This window comes from Triplophysa rosa, linkage group LG9 (assembly GCF_024868665.1).
Source record: "Triplophysa rosa linkage group LG9, Trosa_1v2, whole genome shotgun sequence".
Taxonomy (NCBI): Eukaryota; Metazoa; Chordata; class Actinopteri; order Cypriniformes; family Nemacheilidae; genus Triplophysa; species Triplophysa rosa.
The window spans coordinates 19,948,088-19,973,261 of NC_079898.1; the positions used below are offsets into that span (position 1 = coordinate 19,948,088).

The 25,174-nt window shown below is 38.4% G+C and overlaps 1 protein-coding gene across 2 annotated transcripts in view; it reads left to right on the plus strand.

Annotated features, from left to right (window-relative positions):
* macrod2 (mono-ADP ribosylhydrolase 2) overlaps positions 1-25,174 on the plus strand; it is a 510,226-nt gene that overhangs the window by 213,214 nt on the left and 271,838 nt on the right. The gene's annotated exons all lie outside the window — the stretch shown is intronic.

The window sequence follows — 25,174 nt, forward strand, 5'->3', positions numbered from 1 at the left end:
AAACTGCAAATACATATACATCTTTAGAGTAGAATTCACTCATAAGATTTTTTAAACATTTTTATTGAAGTTGCAGCAAAAATCAACCCACTTCTTTTAATACTACAGACACAAGATAAAGACAATTTATTTTACATTTCAGAAAAAATGAAATAAAGCAATGTTAGTTTCATAAACGGAAACAGACGAGAATAAAGTTGAAGTATTTTATTGTTATCTTAGACTGTTGTGAGATGAGTACAAAAATGAAAAGGTAAATTAAGTGACATGTTTAGTTATATTTTGTTATTTGTACTTCTTTTCAGTCACAGAGTTATTCAATTTAAGAGTTGTTTGGGAAAGAGAAGATTCTGTAATTTAATGCATCTTGGAGAACTGCATTTAGGGAAATTTGGGGAAATTGTAATGTTCAATCATTTATTCAATGAAAATAAAAAAATGTGTATTGAAGAAAAGTTAATATGGTTTTATATACAGTATACTGTCAATTATAGTTTGTCGATAGAAAATCGGAATCGTCAAAAATCGGAATCGGCAGGTTTCACTTGTAATAAAATCGGAAATCGGAATCTGCAAAGAAAATTGCAATCGGTGCATCTCTAGTAATGACTCTTTTTCTCCCTGAGCGTATCTGGTTTGGCTGTCTCGCTCGATTATTTTTTTAAGAGTCAGTCCACTCCCTGCATCTCTCACGTTCGTTCTTTAACTGTCCTTTTTAAAGTTGATGTTCTTGTTTTGTTGGGGTGTAAGCTCTTTGAAGCCGTTCCCTTAAAAAGAATGATCATTTCAGGCGTTCTTTTCACAGCTCTACGATGCTGAACGCTTTAAGGCACTTTCCACAAATATGGTAAACTTTAGCATACCAGTGCTTGTTTTTAAAGAGTTTAGTTTTGTTTTGAAGAGTTTCTGTTTTCTTCTCTGATCGTGGAAAGTACCTTAAGACCGTAGATATTAAAGGCGGGGTGTCCGATTTCTCTTAGCTGTTGTTGATGTTCAAATCACCAAAACAAACACACCCCTACCCCCATCTTTCGCTTTCGTCAACGCTTGGCTCGACTAATGTCCGTCCCGTGCACTGTACACCTTACTGCTGATTGGCTACAAGGTTGTTTAGGTACTCGGCCCGACTCAGTTGTCTAAACAAGCGTAATTCGGAAATCGGACACCCCGCCTTTAATGTGAGGGCTTATTCTGTTGGGTGTATTCCTCGACAAGAGGATCACAAATGATCTCGTTCGTTGCACTGACATAGAAAATCGTATATAATAGATAAAAAAACACACATTCGTGTTTTCAAAAATAAAATGCTTCCTATTGAAATTCATTTGTTTGGCTCTGGATGGCTTACTTTTCCCATTAGCCCGTCAACCATGTTATGTTACAGACAGAAATCATTCATTTCTCAGACTTGGAAATGTTAAAATTGTAAATGAACTCATTTAACTTAATGTGACATATACGCATAAATGGGAAACATAAATGAACAAAAGTTGCGCACAGAAACTTAGAGGGATACTCCTCCCAAAAATGAAAATTCTGTCTTCATTTACTCACCCTCAAGTTGTTTCAAATTTGTATAAATTTCTTTGTTCGGTTAAACACAAAGAAAAATATTTGGAAGAGGTTTAGCAACTGTCAGTTCTGACACCATTGACTACCATAATAGAAAAAATATTGTATAATTTTTTTGTTTTGTTGAACACAAAAGAAGATATTTTGAGGTATTTAGGCAAGTAAACATTTGACCATCATTTGAAACATTTTTCTACTATGGCAGTCAATGATGTCCCAGAACTGTCAATTGCTAACATTCTCCCAAATATCTTTTTATAAATATAAATTTATACAGGCTTGGAACAACAAGATGGTGAGTAATTCATGACAGAATTTTCATTTTTAGGTGTAGCATCCCTTTAAAGATATGTTTAACAAGAAGACGAATAGTGATCCTACATGGCTTTATCAGTAGAATGGAACAATGCATTCCTAAACACTTTATAAGTTGTGTTGGTTCAGTATTTTTCCTTTTTGTTTTTTTCACATTGGGATTAAAAATATATTTTAAAATTGTTAGATGTAAACCAAACCAGTCATCTCTGAGGTAATATTAATTACATGACTGTTTTAATGAGAAACTAAACTAAAATCCCATTAGCCACTATGAAGACATATTTAAAGTAAGTAGTGGAAATCAATTTCTCTGTGGAAAAAGTGAATACGAATTTATCTTCCGGAACTTGTCCATTGCAATGTATATTTAGCATGTTGCACTTCAAGTCAAATCAGCAGTGCAATCAAACTCCATTCAGAATGTCCTTTAATGTCTCTCAGAGGGGCATGTCATCCTGACATCAGCATGAACGAATTCAGTCTCTAGTTATATGTGTATATTTAGATGCAATATTTTCAGTTGTGTATTTAAATTGCAGGTACAGGTCATAATCAAATATTTAAAGGCATACTTCACCCAAAAATGACAATTCCGTCATCATTTACTCGCCTTCAAGTTGTTCCAAATCTGTATGGATTTCTTTGTTCTGGTGAACACAGAGAAAGATATTTGGAAGAATGCGTATAACCAAACAGATCTTGCCCCCCCATCGACTCCCATAGTAGGAAAAATTACTTTTTTTTTGTTATGTTGAACACAAAAGAAGACATTTTGAAGAATGTAGGACAGCAAACAGTTCTGGGGCACTTTTGACTACCATTGTATGTTTTCCTACTATGGTAGTCAATGGGGGCCAAATCAGAACATTCATCAGAATAAAGAAATGTATACAGATTTGGAACAACTCGAAGGTGAGTAAATGATCATTTTTGGGTGAAGTATCCCTTTAAGCGATGTCATTTCCACAGGCCTTTTTTTCTGTCCTTGCTGACACCATGCAGATGACAATGATTGGCTCTATATTGGGAGTTTCATCTTTCAGAGGATGTTGTTATGTCAACAGCTCATCGATCATGGTGTATCTTTGTAAAGGACGGAGTTTCACAATAGGCCAATTTCATCACCTTCTTCATCAGGCTTGTGCTCTCAGCTATCAGTATTGCATGACTTTCCCATCACTTCTTGCTCTATGGTTATTGACTGCTAAACTGATGTCCTGCCACTGCCTGTCTGTTTCGCTTCTCGCTGATTTATTGGCATAACAGAACATCACCGTGTGTGATTGCACCTGTAATGGTAATATTTCCTGGCTGGAGTCGGCTAGTAACCAACAGTATGGTGACTTGATTTAAATGTCTGTCAGAGTGATTTACAGTAAATGAAATATGTTTTTAGTGGCTGTATTGTTATCTTTATGTATTCTCTGGGTTCCCGTGACATCCAAAAATATGCATTTCCATTTTAATTGATTTGTCAGATGTTCTTGAAGAGCCTCCAGCAGTCGCCCTTAGAGGGTCAGACCGCAAGGATGTATCTCTGGAGGTTTGCCCCAGAGGAAAAACGACAGGATGTTGAAGACCGTTTCGCTCGCTGGTCCATGTAAGGACTTAACCAAACACCGTGATCAGGACGACACAGTTCTTTGGCCTGTTTCTCATGCACTTTGTTTGTTTTTCTTCCTCTTTTTCTCTCACTAACTTTGTTTACATCCGCTGTTTGATTTGTGTTGGGAAGAATCCTACACGACATACAATTACACCCAAAGCCAGAGGCTATGGCATTCTCTACCTCCTCCCAAAATGATCCGTTTCAAATTGGATCCTGCATTTTGTGTGATGGTGTGGAAAAAATCCCCAAAGGGTCTTCTGTAACGTCTCTAGACGCAAGATTTGTGCAGCTGAGCAACGTTCGACATGAAAAATGGGAACGTTTGAAACTGTTTTATTATTTCTATTCCGCTATTAAACACGCTGGCATGTTATAACTCAACGCAGTCAAGGATTCTGCACTCGTTTAGGGAGTTGTCTTGTTTTTCAGGCAAATCGGGTTCATTTCTCTGATCTTGTTCCACTCAAGGCTGGAATGTGTTGAGCTCTCAGATGCCTTTTTGAAATCAGAATTACCAAAGTGTTGACAAATACACACAGGGCTATTGTTTGTTGCTGAGTTTTCATCAGTCTGAGATGAATAAATGATTGTATGCATTATTTACCCGGCACTGAAGCTTCTGAATAAAACTTTGCCGTCACTCTGAAAAACCATCAATATTCCCAGCGGATGCTGCTAACAATGCTAAAACAGACATGCTTGTTTACATATCTGTGTAACTTGATAAGTTGTGGCCTTTTGTGCATCCTCTTCACACTGTCAGATCCACTGAAATTTATATTAGCTTATATATCAGCCAGTTACTCATATACCAGCGGCAAATAGGAGAAAGCTAAACACTTCGGCATTAATGTCTGTTCCATTAGCGGATGGTGAGCGATATTTCGTTTTGGGGTTCATTTGGATTTTTTTATCGTTTTGATGGTTTTTTTATATTTGTTGTATTATAGTTGATAAATCGGTAGTTGACGAATATACCGTACATGTGTCCTATGGTGTGACATAGCAAAAAAATTGAAAACAAACTGTTAATAATATATTTTATTTATTAAAAAAGTATATTATATATATACTGTAAAATGGCATAAGAGAGATTTATCTTCATTGTTAGTTTTTTTTATTTTTTAGGTGAAACCTTTAGATACATTTGTTGTATATTTGTCAACTCCCCAAATATAGCCTAGCGAGATTCAAAACTCTGGGTCCACTTGTAAAAAACGTATTTTGGCATTTATCTTATATAATATTTTACATACTTTTTTACATATAATATTGTTTTTAATTACAAATGATATAATCAACTTCTCAAACTGAAAAATGTGTATAACTTTAGTGTCTAATTCTTATTCTATTCCTAATTCTTATTTTGTATTCAGTTTGTATCCATTGAGCACATCTGTTCTTCAGACAAATTCTTGTACATAGACACATTCATGTAATAGTTAACATGATTAATGTAAACAAATTTTACTAACCGTGTTACTAGGCTTTAAAACAATACATGACTTTTGCTCAGATTTTGCCCAGATTTTCAGTCTGGACTTGTTGCAGAAAGTCTGCGCTAGTTTGCAGATTTTATCGTGTAGTGTGTGATGCCCTGTTTTTCTCGGCAAACTTTCAAAAAGTCTGCAAGTGTGTGATGTCTAGTGTTTTAAAAATCTGTTCCGATTTAAAAAGTCTCGTCGTGTATTCCAGCCTTTAATAATAGTGCAGAATAAATGTATGGTTTATATTTAAATGATTTTTTTACATCTTTCATTTTTTGTTACATAATTAAAAATACTAATAGATATGTTTGTAAATTGGAATTAGAGTTTAAATGCCAGATTTTTTTAGCCTGCTTACATTTTTAAAACCGTTTGATCCAAATCATTAAGGTCCCTCTCAAATTTCTTTTGGTTTGTGGTTTGAAACCTCAGAAACCTCAAAAAGAGTCAATCTGTCAGATGCGTGTCCATGTGTGCACCTCTGTGTGTGTGCGAATATGAATCTGTGACCCCGAGGTGTGAAATTAATCTTAGCTGCGGCAGGGTTAACTTTGATTTCATGCTGTTGTGGCTCCGGCCACCCACGTCTCTCGGTGACGTATGTTCTTTGTGAGAGCGCCTGTGAGTGTTTACTGCAAACTTTTAGATGCCGTGAGAACCGCATAGTGTGTGGGCAGCAACACACCCTACATGCTCTCCTCTGTGCATCCTGAGAGTGCACACAAGTGATAGCACTTCTCGGGTCTGGAGAAGTCAAGCGTTTTAAAGCAGGGGAAGTGTGTGGGTTTAAACCGGCTCTTGTGGGCCATCTCAGGAGTCTGGATCAAGAAGGAACGAGCGCGTTGCCGCTATGCAAATGGTGAAGTGAACGAAAGTGGCTGCTCTTTTGTTTAGGAAGGGAGGAGTTGAAGAGGGTGCAAATTCTCTGGTTCTCTGACCCTCCGCACTGTTTCAACTCTTTGATGTTTTGACTCATCGATTCCATCTTATAAATTTATATGAACGTCCTAGTTTCAACTTTTTGAAGGAAAGACTAGTGCCGCCACAACCTCCACAAAAGCGCTGAGGTTTTTGATCATCGTTTTTCAAAGTTTACCGGTCATGAATATCGCAGACTTTCCCATTATGACTCCACACAGTTCTGTTCGTCTGCGCAGACGCCATGCTCCTCCACTGCCACAATAAAGGCTAATAATCGAATGCTGCGTCCTGAGCTCATCTTTCTTAGGGAGAGCGCCTGCGCCATGTCACTGGATAGATGGAGAGCAGCTCGATTCGGCATTTGAACCCCATCTGAAGGGGATTATGGGAGTATCGTCTGACGCAAGACCAGGCCACTTCTGAAGTACGGGCCTGCTTTAACTCCGCTTTGAAACTGATTAAAAGGATCGATGCATCTCATTGAACATGCCTTGATTGTTTTCTTTCTTTCTTCTGCCAGCACAAAGTGTTGGTTTATCAGGCTGAACCACATCAGTCCAATCAAATTGTTCATAAAATTCTTTTCTTCAGTCTCTCAGTAAGTAGTGAGATCATTGTTGTTTCCGCCAGAGAAGGTCTCGCTTTGAGAAACATTTGCTAAGCCAGGCAGGAAGGATGGTAAAAGCGAATGCTCCTTCAGCCGTAGTGTTTTCATTGAACTTTAAACAAACCAACGATTAGACTCTCACCTTTAAGTGAAAATGAGGAAATTATTAATTAGCTTGAAGGTTATTTTATCGACATTCTTTCGTCTTTTTAAAGGGCTTTTACATTAGAGCCTTAAAAGTAAGAAGTTATAAGACAGTACTTTCACCTTTACAGAACAAATTACAGCCATTTAGTTTCTAAATATAAAGAACCTCATGAAAGGGGCAAGTACCTCTTGACCCTCTTTGTATCCGAGTTATGTTAACAAATGCTAACAAAATATGTTTCTTCAAGTTGAATTGTTGCTTTAACTTGAGCGTGTATTAAATAAATATGCTGGTGATGTTGCTATTGTGTCCGCTATTGAAACATTTAATCTCATTTTTGAGGTGTGTGGAAGACGTGATTGTCCAAATGAAAGGAGTGCTGATGTTGAAGACATTTAGGATTTCAGGGAAAATGTCACTTTGCAACCTCCTTGCACGGCATCCCATTTGTCTTAATATAATTCTCTCAACACGCATGTTGAAGCTTTGAGCACTTTGACTACATACAAGACGTACTTTAGACCCACTTCAGCCAACACAAAAAAATATCAATGAAGATGTAAACCTTGTGATTGGTGCCCACACTTAAATGTAGCCGGGTGGTTTTACAAAATAAGACATCTAGTTACTGTCTGATAATGTTCTTCAGTTGCTTTTTACTGTGTGCGGATGCGAGCGCAAGGTCATAGAAGACAGGTTTAGTTTAATACGGTCTACATTACAGTAGCATTGATCTACACTGCAAATCCTTTTAGGTCTTGGAATGGGCTTAATTGGTTTCCAGACGACCTAACTGGAAATGCTCCTGGCTTTCAAAGAGATGCCATGTACTATATGCTACAGTGTTAGGAAAGCACATTTTTAAGAGAACACGTTTTTTTATTTTTGAACATTATCATCAGTCTGAACTCAAAGTTAAAATAAGCAAAACAAGAACTTAGAACTGAGTTGTGTGCTGATTCATTTAAGCAAATGAGATTTTCTGATACTAGATATTATAGAGATGTGTTTAATGTAGTCACAGTTGTCGCTTCTTTTAGTTGCACTTGGCTGTATACGTAAGGTAAGAATTTGTTCCATTAAAACTGTTGCAACTTTATAAAGATGCCCATAACATGAGTTATGGTTTCTTCATGACACTCGCGTAATACAGCTTTACGAGCATGTGATGACCCACGCGCAAAGAGAAAACAGACCTGGATCGGTTCAGGTTTTAGTGCATGAAAGACTTGTGAGGTCTTTGCTCTAAATCACTGCCGCGAGCACTAAAAGCGTCTCAGACCCTCTCGTCTAGACAACAGGGGTTTTATAAAGGGAGTCGACAGGTGTGGCAGTCACTCAGTTTTCGACTCTGTTTGTGTAGCGTTTTAATGAATGTGCTACTACGCTGAACTCTGTGGCCCTTTTAGCAGCACCCAACCGAGTCGTAGCATCTCATTGATCGTGGGCAGATGACTGTGAGCTGAGCAGTGTTGCTGGCAAGTGCCACGCTCGCCGCTGCTATGCCAAGTCAATGATCATATGGTATTTACTCGACTTGTTGAATGCAATGTTGAGTAACACTTTAAAATAACTTGTATAAAATAGACATGAATAAACTTCATCTGCCCACTGTTTGTGAATTGAATGTATTGCGAGAAGAGCGCTACATTTCCTTTTCTTTTTTTTTTTTTTTAGATTTTTTTTGGCGTTTTTTGCCTTTATTTATAGTACAGTAACAATGAGAGGACAGGAAACGAAGTGGGAGAGAGGGGGGGTGGGATCGGGAAAGGACCACAAGCCGGTACTCAAACTCAGGTCGCCCGGAGCGCAACAGTGCCATTTGTCGGAGCACTAACCACAAGGCTATCGGCTCCGACTACATTTCCTATTCTATTCTATTCTATTCTATTCTAAATTGTTAAAGCTCTGTAGGAATAAACATTATCTTGTTAATATGTGGGAATTTTTTTAACTTAATTTTAAATACATCTATGCTTAATGTTTCTCTTGCTTTTTCCACCTGTTTTTTCAGTTTCACATAGGGCTGTCAAATGATTAATCGCGATTAATCACACCCAGAATAAAAGTTTGTTTTGTATACAGTATATATACACTCACCTAAAGGATTATTAGGAACACCATACTAATACGGTGTTTGACCCCCTTTCGCCTTCAGAACTGCCTTAATTCTACGTGGCATTGATTCAACAAGGTGCTGAAAGCATTCTTTAGAAATGTTGGCCCATATTGATAGGATAGCATCTTGCAGTTGATGGAGATTTGTGGGATGCACATCCAGGGCACGAAGCTCCCGTTCCACCACATCCCAAAGATGTTCTATCGGGTTGAGATCTGGTGACTGTGGGGGCCATTCTAGTACAGTGAACTCATTGTCATGTTCAAGAAACCAATTTGAAATGATTCGAGCTTTGTGACATGGTGCATTATCCTGCTGGAAGTAGCCATTAGAGGATGGGTACATGGTGGTCATAAAGGGATGGACATGGTCAGAAACAATGCTCAGGTAGGCCGTGGCATTTAAACGATGCCCAATTGGCACTAAGGGGCCTAAAGTATGCCAAGAAAACATCCCCCACACCATTACACCACCACCACCAGCCTGCACAGTGGTAACAAGGCATGATGGATCCATGTTCTCATTCTGTTTACGCCAAATTCTGACTCTACCATTTGAATGTCTCAACAGAAATCGAGACTCATCAGACCAGGCAACATTTTTCCAGTCTTCAACTGTCCAATTTTGGTGAGCTCGTGCAAATTGTAGCCTCTTTTTCCTATTTGTAGTGGAGATGAGTGGTACCCGGTGGGGTCTTCTGCTGTTGTAGCCCATCTGCCTCAAGGTTGTGCGTGTTGTGGCTTCACAAATGCTTTGCTGCATACCTCGGTTGTAACGAGTGGTTATTTCAGTCAAAGTTGCTCTTCTATCAGCTTGAATCAGTCGGCCCATTCTCCTCTGACCTCTAGCATCAACAAGGCATTTTCGCCCACAGGACTGCCGCATACTGGATGTTTTTCCCTTTTCACACCATTCTTTGTAAACCCTAGAAATGGTTGTGCGTGAAAATCCCAGTAACTGAGCAGATTGTGAAATACTCAGACCGGCCCGTCTGGCACCAACAACCATGCCACGCTCAAAATTGCTTAAATCACCTTTCTTTCCCATTCTGACATTCAGTTTGGAGTTCAGGAGATTGTCTTGACCAGGACCACACCCCTAAATGCATTGAAGCAACTGCCATGTGATTGGTTGATTAGATAATTGCATTAATGAGAAATTGAACAGGTGTTCCTAATAATCCTTTAGGTGAGTGTATATATATATGTGTGTGTGTGTGTGTGTGTGTGTGTGTGTGTGTTTTTGTGTTTATAAAAACAAAATTAATGTGCACAGTACATACTGTATATTATGTAAACACAAACTTTTATTCTTGATGTTTGACAACCCAGCTAGTTTATTAACTTTTACTATAAAAAAATGGTTTATTAAAATCTGTAACTTTTGCCTCCATTTCATCATCCCTGTTTGAAACATAACATTTTGACTTTTTTTAGATACTTAACTTTATATGGATTCAAACCAACATTTCCTGCAAAATCTTACCTTGACAGCTCAATTTATAAATCATTATTTTAAAGCTTTTTTTAACTCTTGTGAATTGCAGTAAGATTAAATAGTTTTTCAGTCTAATGCCTAAAAAGGCACTAAAACTAAATTGAAACTTCATACTTAAAGGTTTTGATTGCTCTGTATACTGTAAGCCATGATTCTTTTTATGAAATAAGTCACTTACTTTATAACGTAATACGTTAATGAGCATAAAAATAAATAGCACACACAAATATTGGCTTCTGTATGTCACCCTTGAATACTGCCTATATGGGCAGCGCACAAACATTGAGCATTTAGAGTGTTATCTAATGTGCTTTATCATCACTAGCACTGTCAACTCTCAGTAACTTGTATAAAACGTAAGTTGTCTTCGTTTCTCTTAAAAAATTGTGATGGTTTTTGAATGCGGATGTTGCGGCTGGCCTGTCAGGGCATAGTTGAGGTCTCACCATTACATAGCAGCGTCATGCTGGAAATGCAGAAGCGGGGAAGACAATACGCTAAAGGCACAACCCCTGACCTCATGCTGAAATGGCTTTTCCACACGAGCCCAAAACCCATTGGACTGCATTTTAAAGAATAATAGAATCGCTGCCTCCTCCCCGAGAAGCCATTTCAGCACGGTAATGCGGTGACAAGGGGGCATCTCTTTGAAGGTGACTTCACAGCAACTTTCGCTCTCTGTTTTGTGTTCTCTCTCTTCGATTTTTTTGTGTGAGGCTTTCTTTCAAATACCTGACAAATCAAATCGTCTCTTTAAGCTTGTAACACAGTGCCAGCCTGCTGAGGAGGTGCGCTGTATCAGAGGAAGCTCCTGGGTGGGAACAGGCAACGGTTTTCTTTGCTCTCTTGTAATGCCCTCAAAAACAGTCACTTTGAAGAAAGTCGTTTCTCTAGTAGAGGCATACAGGCATGACCAGAAGGGGGTTTCCATGTTATAAATTCAGCACGGGTTAGAGAGAGAAAGAGTTCCGACACGAACACCGAGCATTATGGGTAATCTAGTGCTGCGTGTGTTCAATCATTAATTATCCATATGAGAGCGAAGCTGCTCTGAGAGAAGACAAAGCATCTCACTCCTGTGTAAACACAAGGGGATTTGCTTATTTACCCAAGCTCTCATGATGAAGAGAGACACAGACTGCTGTGCTTCCTGGGATTTAGTTTTCATATGAACCGCCGTACTTTTTATCTAAACAATTCATTTACACACATTCCAAGGCTGCTAAACTATTTCCCATGACATCAAAACATGATTACAATAGAATTGGTGTTAAAATAATACAATTTCTGTCATTCAGTGAAGTTTTAGTCACACCTAAAATAATTTCATTCTATAATAATAATATAAAATTCAACTCAGTTTGATGGATGAGGTGGTTCAAAATGAAGTGTGTAAGTTCTGTGCCACTAGTCGCAAACGTATTGATTGTTTCAAAACAAATTTCAAACACTTCTTTATACTGCCTTTGGTGCGACAAACATATAGCTCAACCTCATAATTAAACTCTTTGAGTGACTTGAGTCATTGTCATGTGTAGCCATTTGGGCTCCTCATACAAACTATTGCAATATTTTCTTTGGTTTTGATTGGCAAAGAAATGACGCACCTATAAATGTACCTTTAAGCATCTTTTGAATAGTAAAATTCTGACCTTCCCTCATTCGCTGTATTACATTTACTTTATGCATTTCGTCCTAAGTGACATACAGTGCAAGCTCTACCTTTTCTCAGGATGTGTGTTGCTCGGGAATCTTTTTGGGATACGATGCAAGAGCATGCTGTCCAGGCGTATCAGTGGAAGTTGAAATAACTAATTCATCACTGTAGTAATAATAAACACTGAGAAGGAGTGGCCGGTGCTGGAATGTCTGGCCCACAATGCACTGCAGTGAAACCAACTCTAAGCTCTAAGTTTTTTATTTCTTCAACAGGATCTCAACAGTTTTCATGGTTCCTGCTATTGTTTTACTAAAGCTTTTTAATAGTTGTTTAAAGGTCCAATGTGTAATATAATATTCATAACTGTCTTACATAATGAAGGGTTGTGTTTTTATTACCTAGAATGAGCTATTTCTATCTACATAAACCGCGGGTCCCCTTGCATGGAATTCGCCATGTTGTTTCTACAGTAGCCCCATAGTGCGTTGAAAGGGTGGTGTGAGGGTGGAGTGAGCATTGGTTGCAATTTGCAACCTCACCACTAGATGCCTCTAAATTTCATACACTGGACTTTTAGGGCCCTATTGTACAGTGTACTAGTGTTTTTGCTAGTTTCTGCCCGACGCAGTTAAATAGCAAATGCATTTGCGTTCATTTGTGCGCCCATGGGTGTGTTGGTCTAAAAAAGAGGTCTGCTCAGGCGCATTGTTGGTGCTTTGCTATTTTGAGGACTGAAAATAGACTGCGCCATAGACCAACTCAAACCTGGTCTAAAGTCTAAAGTCAATTTTTTTGTTTAAAAAAAGAGCGCATTAGTAGAAAATGTGCCTCTGGGCGGGTCCACATACAACGCGCTTTCACTTTACTTATTACACAGAGGGAAGCGCAGCAGCACACAAACATGCCAAATATAAAATAATAAATGGATTACAATGTAAAAGATTATTATTGTGTACATAAAGATAAAAATCCGGCTTGTCATGTAGATGATCTGCTCGCGCGCTACGCACGAGATGATGCATTTCCTCTCTGGAGAAGCGTTCCAGTCTTTGCTCTTGCAAATTCCACCATGTTAGTAGCGAATCCACCATGGTGCGAGCGCAACTGGCTCTTAAAGGGAATGAGAGATGAGACTCTGATTGGTTTACTGCACGATACGCCCAAAAACCATTACTCGGTTGAGAATCGGGACAACCCGTTTAGACCATGCGCCCGGGCGCGCGCCGACCATTTTCATGTCGTTAAATTAGCAAAAGTGGGTTCGGACACGGACTGAGTACACCTGCGCCGTGAGCTTTAAACCATGCGCTTAGATCGTGAAAATAAAGCCCCTGATGTGCTTCTGTTTTTAACTTGGGTTACATATTTTTAATACTGCAATCACTAAGTTTTGACTCTATAAAACTGTTTGAAATATAAAATTGCAGGTTACTTCACATACTTTTCTTCATCTGAGTTAAAGTCAAATAGCTTCAAACTGACATTTCCTGTGAAATCGTACCCGGCAGCTCAAAATATAAAACATTATTTTAGGCTTACCATTGCAAATTGTTGTAAGATAAGAAGACAGTCCTGAACACTGATTTCTTATGTACTTTTATGTCAACAACTAATTTTTAGGATAGTTCACCCAAAATTGAAAATTCCACCATTTGCTCACCTTCTTGTCATTTCAAACCTGTATGACTTTCTTTCTTCTGCAAAACACAAATGACAACGGCAGTACCCATTCACTTCTATTGTATGGACACAAAACCCATGCAAGTCAATGGGTGGCGCCTTTGTTCGGTGACCAACATTCTTCAAAATATCTTTTTTTTGTGTTCTGAGGAAAAAAGTCAAACTCTATCCCTTTAAATACTGTATGTCATGTGCTATTTTTATATACAACATATCCTATGAAGTATTTTTGGAGACACACAGGAACAACTATACTGAATAATCAATGTTAACCAAGAAAACAGTCCTCAGTTCATTCGTCAGTATAAAAAATCAACATTAAGTCATCAAGCCCCAAGCACAGATAGCAGACAGACCGTGGCCCACTTCAGTGCCTGCAAAGACCTCTGGGAAAAGGGTGAAGAGTCAATGCTTATCACTCCATCTGAATTGATGAGGTTTTGATTGCATTGCTCACGAGCAGCTTTCATTAGCAGCAGTCAGAGGGGATTGTGTGTGCGTGTGTGTTTGCTCTACACGAGATGTCTGTGCGATGAGTTTTTCAAGACAGCTCTCATTATACACCTATGAAGCACTGAAGCTTGTCGCAGACTCGAGCGCCAGTAGAATCACGCTTATAAATGACTGATCTGATTACCATTTACAGAAAGATGAGCTAAAGACCTGAAATGGGCCTTTGTCACTCACTATGAATATAACCTTTACTCTCATTTGCATGATATTCTTCACAGTCGAAGAGCTTAAAAGGGAGAAAAAAGCTTTAGGGAGACAGGTGCTCAGCTTTAGTCATTGATGAAGCCATCGCTGCGCTTGCGTCGAGAAGTTTTAGTCATTAGGAGAGGCTGTGTGTGTGTTTCAAGTCAACCACCCAAGTATCCCCTGCTTTGCCCCGCTCTTGTACATAATGAGTCCTGCATGATCCCGTATTAATGAATTATGGCTTTTACTCGCAGGGCCGAATGACGGATGCTTCACGATTCATTTTCATGCAAAACCGCACGACCGCTTCCTAATGGCAGCCATTAGCTATGAAATATCCTGATTTTAATACGCAATTCATCGGCCCAAAATGGCACGTTTTCTTGTTGTTACACAAAGAACACAAATTGCATTACCGAATGTAAAAACGGCACGTAGGAAGTCTTTCCGCAAGAGTGGAGCTCTATTAAGTGACCTGACCTAGAGCTGGAAATGTCACGTCGTGAAAGGGGTTAGTTTATAAGCCGTGGTATGATTATATGTTGAAATGAAATTAAAATGGAATACGTAAGCACCCGGCAGACCATTCACCGTCAGTGTGAGACGTTTATTAAAAAGTCCTGCTGCGATTAATTATATTGTCACGATAAGTTTGGTGAGATTCGAGGTCTAATGCACACGTTCTCTTAAGGTCTCGTGACTACATACGCGTTCATACGTGCGTGACTGGGGTTTTGCTGTTTAACAGACTGACTGACCCCGTGACCTACTGCGGATAAAGCCTCATTTTTTCCATTTCTATTCTCTGCTGCGGTCAAACTTGATTTGTGCGTGTTTTTGCACATGATCATTTCCTTGAAGTAGTGTGGCAGGCTATTCTGCCCGTGGACCGATCCCCATTCCGTGTCAAGTTGTTTTATTTCTCGTGTCGGGTCACCTTGGTTCAGATTGGGAAAGGTTGCAGGGAGCGGACCTGTGGTGGTCACCCTTAGAAAGAAAGAGGAAATCAACATAAGTGAACATGGCTCTTAAAGGGATAGTTCACCCTAAAATGAACATTCGGTCATCATTTACTCACCCTCTTGCCGATTCAAACCTGTATGACTTTCTTTCTTTCGCAGAACACAAAAGAAGATATTTTGAAGAATGTTGGAAACCAGCACTTGCATTGGTTTTGTGTCCATACAGTAGAAGTGAATGGGTGCCGGTGCTGTTCGGTTACCGACATTCTTCAAAATATCTTCTTTTGTGTTCTGCGGAAGAAAGTCATACGGGCTTGAAATGAGTAAATGATGACAGAATTTTCATTTTAGGCTGAACTTTCCCTTTAATTTCTGTTAACTTGCTGCTTTTCTTAGCTGACAATTGCAGCATCCTTAAAACAATGTGATTTTATTAAATATAGAGGTTTGTTAATAATTAGCATAACTTACTCAATCTCTGTAAACATGACTCCTGGTTACATGTGATTCTTGAATAAGATGTTTGTCCTGGAATATTACACACTGAAGTGGAACGAACATTTACTCATACACAATTGTTGCATTGCCATTCATATTATTTCCCAGCTGTAGCCGACAGCGTCTTTTAAGCTGCGTGTTATTCATTTCCCAAAGAAGGCAAATGAAAACAACGTAAACTTGGCGTGCTGTAGAAGGACACATTTTGTGGAGTGTTGCTTGCCTAAAATAGGAAAGACGTTTTTGAGAGTCACATGGCTCCCAGAGGCCTCAGCTATAGCAGGATATTGTTTTTACAGCTCAAACTGCATTTAATTGATGTTCGCTACACTTATACAACGGGGCGTTTCGGAGGATTCGGTTTTGTCTCTGTAAAGGCATTTCTGGTGGTTAGGAGGGTGAGCTTTAAAGGTTTGTTAAATACAGGATGGCACTGAGTTCTGATCCACGTGCAGTTGAACCGTCTGGCGTCATGTCAGAGAGGATCATGGGAGGTTTTTGTGTCTCAAACACATCATAAATGATCGGGCTTGTACGCTTTACTGGATAAAACCCGCCTGGCAAATGAAAGCATTCAGAATGAAATAAGATTAGTGACTGTTTGCTAAGCAATTACATGGTTTTTATCCGTCTATTTTCCGTATTTCGGATAAGTCGCTTTTATGTTGGATATTGAAGATATGATATATTTTTAAGAGGGGCTGTTCGAGGGTTTGTAGCCGTGCGTCTGGCCACCTGCCAGGGCCTTTGCCATGGAAGTCGTTGACTTGTGAAATGTGCTAGTCTCTGAACTTACAGCAGGCAGCGTGTTTGTGTCTAAGACTCATCTCCCCTGTCAAAACACACACCCAAGGCACCAGCACATGAAAGCTTATTGCTGCTAATAGTCCTTTATATAAAGAGGAGGGCATACATAGATCAAGATCCCCCGCTGCGCCGGTGAGGGTGGGCTTCCCTTTCACTCTTTTGCGCTTCCTGTCAGTGTATCTCTGTGTCTCGCTATGATATTCATTGTGACTACAGGCTACTCGGCTTTTTTAACAATTGTCCAGCTGCTGCCGTTTTGAAGTGCAATTAAAAACATCTCTCTCTTTATTTCTCTCTCTCTATTCTGTTTCGGTGTCTCTTTTCCTTCCTAATTTTCCTACGTGAAAGCATTAGCAGCACATACCTGTTAGTTTTTATGGCGTCTGAGCACAGACTAATGAGCCTAGCTTAAATTAAGCTTTCACAACATGGAGAAAAAAAACGAGATGTTTACACAATGAAGCACAGCTTTCAAGTATATGATATTCGTGTGTGTGTGTGATTTGATTGCATAAAATCATCATGAGACCCATTTATTTTTTCAGTCTGAAAGATAAAAAAAGATGACACTTTACAGTGTTGTAACAAATACACTTTACAGAGGTTGTGTTTGTTAACATTTTGAAATGTATAAGCTAACATGAACTAACAGTGAGCAATATAGTTTTTCAGCATTTATTTTTAACATCTTTCTAAATGTTAATACAATTGTTTATATTAGTTCGCTGTACATTAAACAATGTTAACAGTTCCAACTTGTACTATGACCAACTAATGCTGAAAATAACATGAATGACAATAAAAGGGGTAGGTCACCCCAAAATCTTTCTTAATTTACTAATTCTCATGTCATTCCAAACCTGTATGACTTTCTTTCTTTAGCAGTACACAAAATAAGATATTTTAAGGAACATTGGTAACCAAACAACATTGGACCACATTGACTTCCACTGTGTGGACGCAAAACCACTGAGACATTTCTCTAAATATCTTTGTTTGTGTTCCATTGAAGAAACAGTCATATACAGATTTTGAACAACACAATGGTGAATAAATTATTGTTTTATATATATATATATATATCTTTTTTGAGGTGAAATATCCATTTAATAAATGTTGTAGATCTGTTATTTATTGTTAGTTTATGTAAGCTAATGCAGTAACTATTGCTAACAAGTACAACCTTATTGTTAAAGGTGTACTGTTTAAATGTCCAATGTGTAATATAATATTCATAACTGTCTTACATAATGAAGGGTTGTGTTTTTATGAAAATTTTATTGAACGTTTTTCCAAACCTGTGTAAATGTCGTTGTTCTGTCGAACACAAAGAAAGATAGTTGGAAAAATGTTAGCTACTGACATTTCTGGGGCATCATTGACTACCACCGTAGGGCAGGATTTTCAATTTTGGGTGGAGTATCCCTTTAAGTGTTACTAAAATGGTTTGTTTCTAGACTCTTCATCTTGTTTCTTATAAAATGTAATTTATTTCACACTAGAATGCATTACATTGCAAACTGTAAATAAAAAAATATGTAGCGAAATGCTCCTCCATGCTGACTTTCAAGAGTTCGTGATTTCCACCAGCCAGCTGTTTTCAACCCTTTCTCTGTATCGCTGATCAAAACCTGCAGAAAGAAAAGTGCTCAATCCGTTTACCCGGCGTCCCTCCAGACAGTGTTTACCCAGCAAATAACATCTGCTTTCTTTGTTTCTGTCACTTACTACATTATGGTCCTGTTGTTTCAGCCCAGCCTCAGATTATAGCAGCATCCTGTCCATTTTACTTGTTTTCTTGTTTCTTTGTGTCACAGAGGCAGAGAAGTTCTCTGAATATCGAAGGCAGTACAAGATTATTTTATCGACTTGCCTCTCTGTACCATGTGGCATCCGTGAGGTTAAAACTAGTGTATCAACATCAATCATAAGCTACTAGACCCCTTGTGAAGACAGCACAGTTCAGCAGTACCAAATATAAATTTATCATGTAATCAGTCACCGCTGAGCTGCTTTGTAAACCCAGACGCCCTTCTTGTAGCTTGTTGGTGTTATAACGTCCTCCGGACTTTTGGGGTCAGAGGTCACTGTTCGTGCTGGCTACTTGGCTTCTTGCCCCAGTTTCAGCTAGTTTGCTTGACAAATGATCTTACTGTGTGTTGCATACAGTAAATCCAGCAAAACAAAGATGTTTTGGTGAAATATTCTGTTAAATTGCATGTAATCAGCAGGCACGGCTCCGTTTAGAACCATTCGGTTTTCACGCAGGTGTTTTATCAGTGGGAAATGTAGGACGGTGTTAGCTGCGTTAAACTCGGATAATCGGGACGAAATGTTGAGCGCGGCGTATCCTAATGCCGTTTTGGCAGTGAAGTCAAAACCGTGCGCCACGCACAAAAATCAAGTTACGTCAGTTTTGCTGCAAGGGCTCGCAATAAACCCCAAACTAACAAGCACATATGATTCAATCGTGCAGTGAAGAATAGTGACGCTACAGTTCTGCATACAGACACGCATACAGCAAACACCCCCCCCCCTCGTTTCTAATTGTATAGTATTGTAATTTGGATCATCTGCAGGGGGTTGGCTTCCCGTGGAGTTGGTCTCAAATAAAGTCTTCATCTTTTCATCCTAAGGAGCTCAAGCAGTTTGTATTGCATTAGAGCAAAGCACTGAATCTTCTGTTTTTACAGTTCGCCTCCAGACAATAGACTTTTCAGATGAGAGCTGCAGCTTGTCAATAATCGTTGATTTAAGTCTCCATGATTAGATCCTTCTGGCACCTTCACCAGGTTTTCATTCCGTCTAATTCGTGATGGCTTTTTCTGTGTGCCACTGACTACATGATGGATCTGGCCAAAACTGCTGACCACCTTACTCGGCCTCGCACACCTCGTCAGCCCCTTTTTAGTCAGCCGTGATGGATTTGACACCCCAACCTTCTGTACCACGTCCGTCATTCCGCCCGGCATGAGGTGGAAAGAAAAAAACGACACAGAAGTACGAAGGGAAAAGCATGGAGAGAATATTGTCCCTGTGGTCGGCCTTCCGAGGTCAGTCACAGTTCAGCAGTGGTTGGGGGTGAGTGATGATGGGTTCTCTGTGCGTGTGTGTGTTTTCTCCAATTCTTCCTACTTCCTTTTGTAAAGCCTGCTATTGCATCTCTTTAAAAGTAGTGTTTCTACACGGTTATTGCTATGATTCACATCACACCGTGAGATTGGGTCCTGTTCCGGCCTCATTAGGAGACAGTAAAAGCTGAATTTTTCAGCTCTTGTATGCAAGTTATCAGCGATACGGAATCAAAGCCAGGCGGATGTAGAATACGTCTGTTCCTTGTGTATACAAACAGCCTGTTATCTGTCACCTCTGCCTTGAATAGGGTTTTATTGAAGACAAAATACAAAAAGCTTGCTTTAAGGAGCTCTGCCGGGTCTTATTTTTCTCTTTACTTTTACAATACTGTTTGTTGTGTAGATATAAATAAAAATGCCTACAGTGTTTTGATCCGTCCTTTAAGAAGAACACAAAAGCAACATATCCACCAAATAAAGTACCTCCAAACCCACTCCAGGCTATCAGTTCATCGCAGGTATTCAGTTTGTCGCTCACACAGTTCAGACTGCCATGTGTTTGTCATGTTTCCTACGCTGGCGTTTGATAGACTCGAAATAGAATTGATTGCTGTTTTCACTTTCGCCAAGTTATACATGAATAGAAACAGATGAAGAAACTATCAGGATATAAAATGGATTTTAATATGCGACTCTCATGGACTCTCACTGTAAAAAAACAGAAATTTTCCCGCAGCTGAGGTGGCAGAAATATTACGTTTTGTCCTGTAAAATGACATGGTTTTCTCTGTTTTATTTTGTACATTTGCTGTCTTTTTCTGTAATTTGATGTTTTTTTGACCGTATTTCAAAAATTTTCCTGTAGAAAACCCAATAAAAAACAGAAATTTTCTAGCAGCTGGGACGCCATAAATGTACTGTAAAAATATTTTTTTTCATTTTTGTTCCTGTAAAATTACAAGGTTTTTCTTGTAAATTTAGTCTTTTCTGTAATTTAATTAAAAAGTTTCATTAAATTACATTTTTTACATTGTACGTGAAAAAACTGTAAAATTAGGTTTTTTTTATAGTGTAGAATGCTTTTTGGTTTGTTTTATGTGGTTAATTATGGTTTGAAAGTTAATAATCTTTTGCAGATGTTTTCCAGAAGATTTGTATTTCATACAATGCTCAGCAATTATAAGAGACCGATGTAAGAGAGTTTGGTGCCAGATGAATTGAATTATATATTGATCATGCACATGTTTTGTATGTCTTGCTTGACTTTGTAGCCTTGTTGAAGTTTAAAAGTCATTTGTAGTAGTTTTGAAAGCAAGAATTGGTTAAAAATTGTAATTGAATTGCATTGTGCCATTTTCCCCAGCAAAGTCTTTATGATCTAACGTTGCTGTCATGGAGTAAAGCTAATTGCTGTTTATTATTGTATAACGTTAATGCATTATTGCTAACTTTCCCCTTTTATTTGCTAAAGAACAGGATAGGAGAAAAGGATTTTATTTGGAGAAGATAGCAGCTAATCAAAGATCTCAATAGTCAATACGTCAGCGCTGGATTTGCTTAGAGAGCTGGTCTTGTGTTTATTGTCATGCAGGACATGCCTTCCATTGTTTACTTGCCAGAAGCTGTTTTATACGTGGATGCCACATGGCCTCAGAAATTAATGAGTTAGCCTCTAGCTGAAACAAGGCCTACTGTCCTAATGAATGCTGACTGTCTTTAGCTCGACTCCAGACCTTCAATTAATGTCAGGTGAATACTTAAAGCTTCTTGCATTCATTAAACTCTATTACACTGAGTCGATGTTGTCTGTGCTGCTCTACCTCTCAGCCTCAAACAGACTCACTGCGGCCATTATAAAAGGATTGGCAAAACTGCTGTCAGTAGCATCTATGAGTTTTGCCATTGCTGTGAAAATGTTACAGACATCCTTTAGGAAATGTCCAATGGAGACAAGTTAAACAATAGGCCGTCTTTAGTTTTCAATCTTGCGGTTTGTTTAGAATATATTCAATCTGCCGTTTTATATTTCTGGCAGTGACTGAGGTGCAGAAGACTGCCAAATGGGCTTTTAGAGCACTCGGATTTAGTCTCGTGTTTCAAAACCAAGAAAGCTGCCTTGTTGTGTATCGGTTACATAAGCAGCATCCTAGTAAGGCTGTTGACTTCTGACTAGTCCAGTTATTTTTGTTTGTATTGCGCTGTTCATGATGCAGGTTGTTAAAGCAGCTTTACAGAAGTCATAGTGGAGCGTCGTAATTGTCTTCGAGTCTCTGGTGTGCAGTTCAGTGAAATTTCCTTAATGCCTTAATATTTTTGTCTTTAAACCCCCGGTGAGCGAGCCGAGGGCGACCGTGGCAAGGAACGAAAATCTCAATAGGACTAAAATAGAAGCTCGTAAGTGACTGATTTGGAGCGCTTCTCGTAGGCAGCAACCCTGAGTATCATACATAGTGTTCAGCACGGGACTCAAATTCATTTTCAGAGGAGTTTGATGCTAGGCAATTTTATTAAAATGAATAAAAATAAATCGCACCCACAAAAACAGTGTAATAAAATAGTATAAAAACAATACATTTGTGATGTCTTGATAGGCATCTCTAGGTTTTAGAACAGAACTATTCTTTCTTACACTCATTCATTCATACACTTTCTTTATGAGGAACGAGCTCTTTATGGAAGGTCTCGTAAAAAAAACGATTTGGCAAAATTAGAGATACATTTTGCCAAATCGCTAGAGATAAAGACATTATATGTGACGCTCTCTTTGAAATCCAGACTAAAGTCTCAAAATCTTAATAATGAGATTCAGAGCATCAAAGTAGTCATAACTAGGGATGTAACGATTCACTCAGCTCACGATGCGATGTGAGTCACGATTCTGATCTCATGATGCGATTTATTCACGATTTACTCACGATTTATTTTTACAAAATGAGTTGAAACAAATTAGAAATGAACAACTTCCCTTGCGTTATTTCTTAAATGCTTCACGTTTCTTTATATAATAAAATAATGTTTTATTTCAAATAACAAAACTAAACTGCAATTTTATAACAAATTAATAATAGAAAAAGTTTCTTTAATATAAACAAACTAATACTGTCTGAGCTTTTCTTGGATTTTTTTGCATTTAAGAAATATCAGCATGTCCACGTTTAGATTTGCAGTGAAAATAGCGGCCCCTGCTGTTCAAAAAATGTATTGCGATTCAGTTCACCGATTTGAATCGTCACTCATTATAACCGATTTTCAACCGGCTCACGGTGAATCGTTACATCCCTAGTCATAACATAACATGCAGAAAATAGGTAATGTATGTTTATTGCTAGAAACGATAGATTATATGATCGAGATACAGCATTTAACCCTTATGCGGTCTTCGGGGTCTTTTTGACCCGCAAATGACGTTTGTTAAATTAAAAAAGTATATATCTTTGTCCAAATGGCATGAAACTTTGTACGGTGGTCAACACTTTCTAGTTCCACAAATAAAAAATAAAATGGAATTATATCTTGATTTTATGTTAGTGAGAAAAAAAGGCACACTCATGGTCGCTTAGAAAATGGACAAAATCCGTTCTCAAAATTAGAAACAACGCAGAGCACGCATAGACAGAAATAAAGTGGCATCAAGAAGCATCTACAATGCAAAATCATCATGCGCACACACAGAGAGAGAGAGAGGGAGAGAGAGGGAGAGATGAAAGGATGAGTCAAAACAATTTAGCATGACACAGTTATCTTACAGTTAGTAACTAATATTTAGATTAAATTGAGTTATATGGAAAACATATGATTGAAATAAATTATAAACTCTAAAGACTCCAACTTTTCTCTTTGTAACATCTTGTTCAGCTTTGATTATCATAATGTAACATTATTGAAAAACTATGTAAATAAATGCTAAACTTTGACAAAAGTCATTTTTATTGTTATAATTGTGATTTCATATGTATGAATAATATGAATCCAACTGAAAAAAACTTGTGAAAAGATATCTTTCAGTTGGTCTAATAGCACATAGCAAATAGTGGAGCTCGCTCTGCAGCACTCTTGTAAAAGTGATAATTTTTTACTTTTAAAACTGTTTTTTTTCCGAAAGATGAGCAAAAATTATCCATGTGATCCTCATAAATGAATGCTTTTATAAAGTCTTTTATAAAGTGAGCTTTTGTATAAAAACCTGTTTAAAAATATTTGTATTTATTTATAAACATTATACAAATATCACAAATCTTCCAAAAACTGCACAAATATGAAGTAAATGATGATAGATTTTGTGGTAGAACTATCACTTTAAAAATCTATTTAAAATACTGAAATGTTTTTATTGACACAAAAATACCAAAATTAATTTATCAGTCAATATTAAAGATATCAAGATAATATTGTCACAGAAAGTTCTTTACATTGTTGAATGATATTGTGTACACATAATATATTTTCACATATTTAAAGTGATGGTAACCGAACAACTGTAGTACCCGTTGACATACTGTATGGACACAAAACCAATGCCAAGTCAATAGATACCGCCGTTGGTCAGTTACCAACATTCTTCAAAATATCTTCTTTTGTGTTCTGCGAAAGAAAGTCATACAGGCTTGAAATGATGAATGGTGATTAAACATTGACAAAAGTTTCATTAATAAAACACAAATAATGTAAAAGCCAATATGTGTAAAATGTTTGACTTCATATGGTTTACTTTAGCAGTAAACATCATTTGAAAACATAAGGTACTTCGATTTTCACTGCTCTATTAGTTAGATAAACGCTCCTTGATCTGTTTCTTCACAGGCTGAGAAGAAAGAGCAGCTTCAGCCTCATAGGAATTCAGACTCCATCAATACTGACAGAAGCTCAAACAGTGTGTAATAACGTTCATTAGACACGAATCATTCTGAACACCAAAGAGGCACGTTTCCCCCGAATTTGACGCTTCGTTTTTCATTTACACACCAAGAAACCTGATGAGACGTCCTCCGGTCTTTCCAAAGATGAGTTTGTTTGTTGCTTGCGTCTGTGAGTTTGTCAGCGTGTTTGAAGCTGCACCTCTATAGTGATTTTTTTTATTGACGTAAGCATGCAGTTGTCACAGGGAGAATGCAAAAGAAAAGAATATATCCCTCGATAAAAGCGCCATCGGTGTCGGTATGCATGAGAGGCATGAGTGCGGGGGTGAAAGGTTAAATGGATGTTGGGTGCAAAAAGAGCGATGTGAGTTTGTAATGAGCTGACATCTGATCCTCCTGTGCTTCTCCTCTCCTCTCCTTCCTCCGACAACTGCCTCCCATCTGTCAGGAGCAACAGTGGCTAATACGAGCCGCACTCCCACGCCCTGCCCCATCCCAGAACCGATTTTCAATTATTCATTTCGGACCTCCTCATACGGTTCACCTCAGCTAACTGTCGGGCTGCAGGGGGACCGAGACGAACTCTGCAGTTATCTGAGCCCCGGCGCTAAGGATGTGCGTCGGCTAACGTCTGCTGTAATAACACAGGGCTTCTTCTGC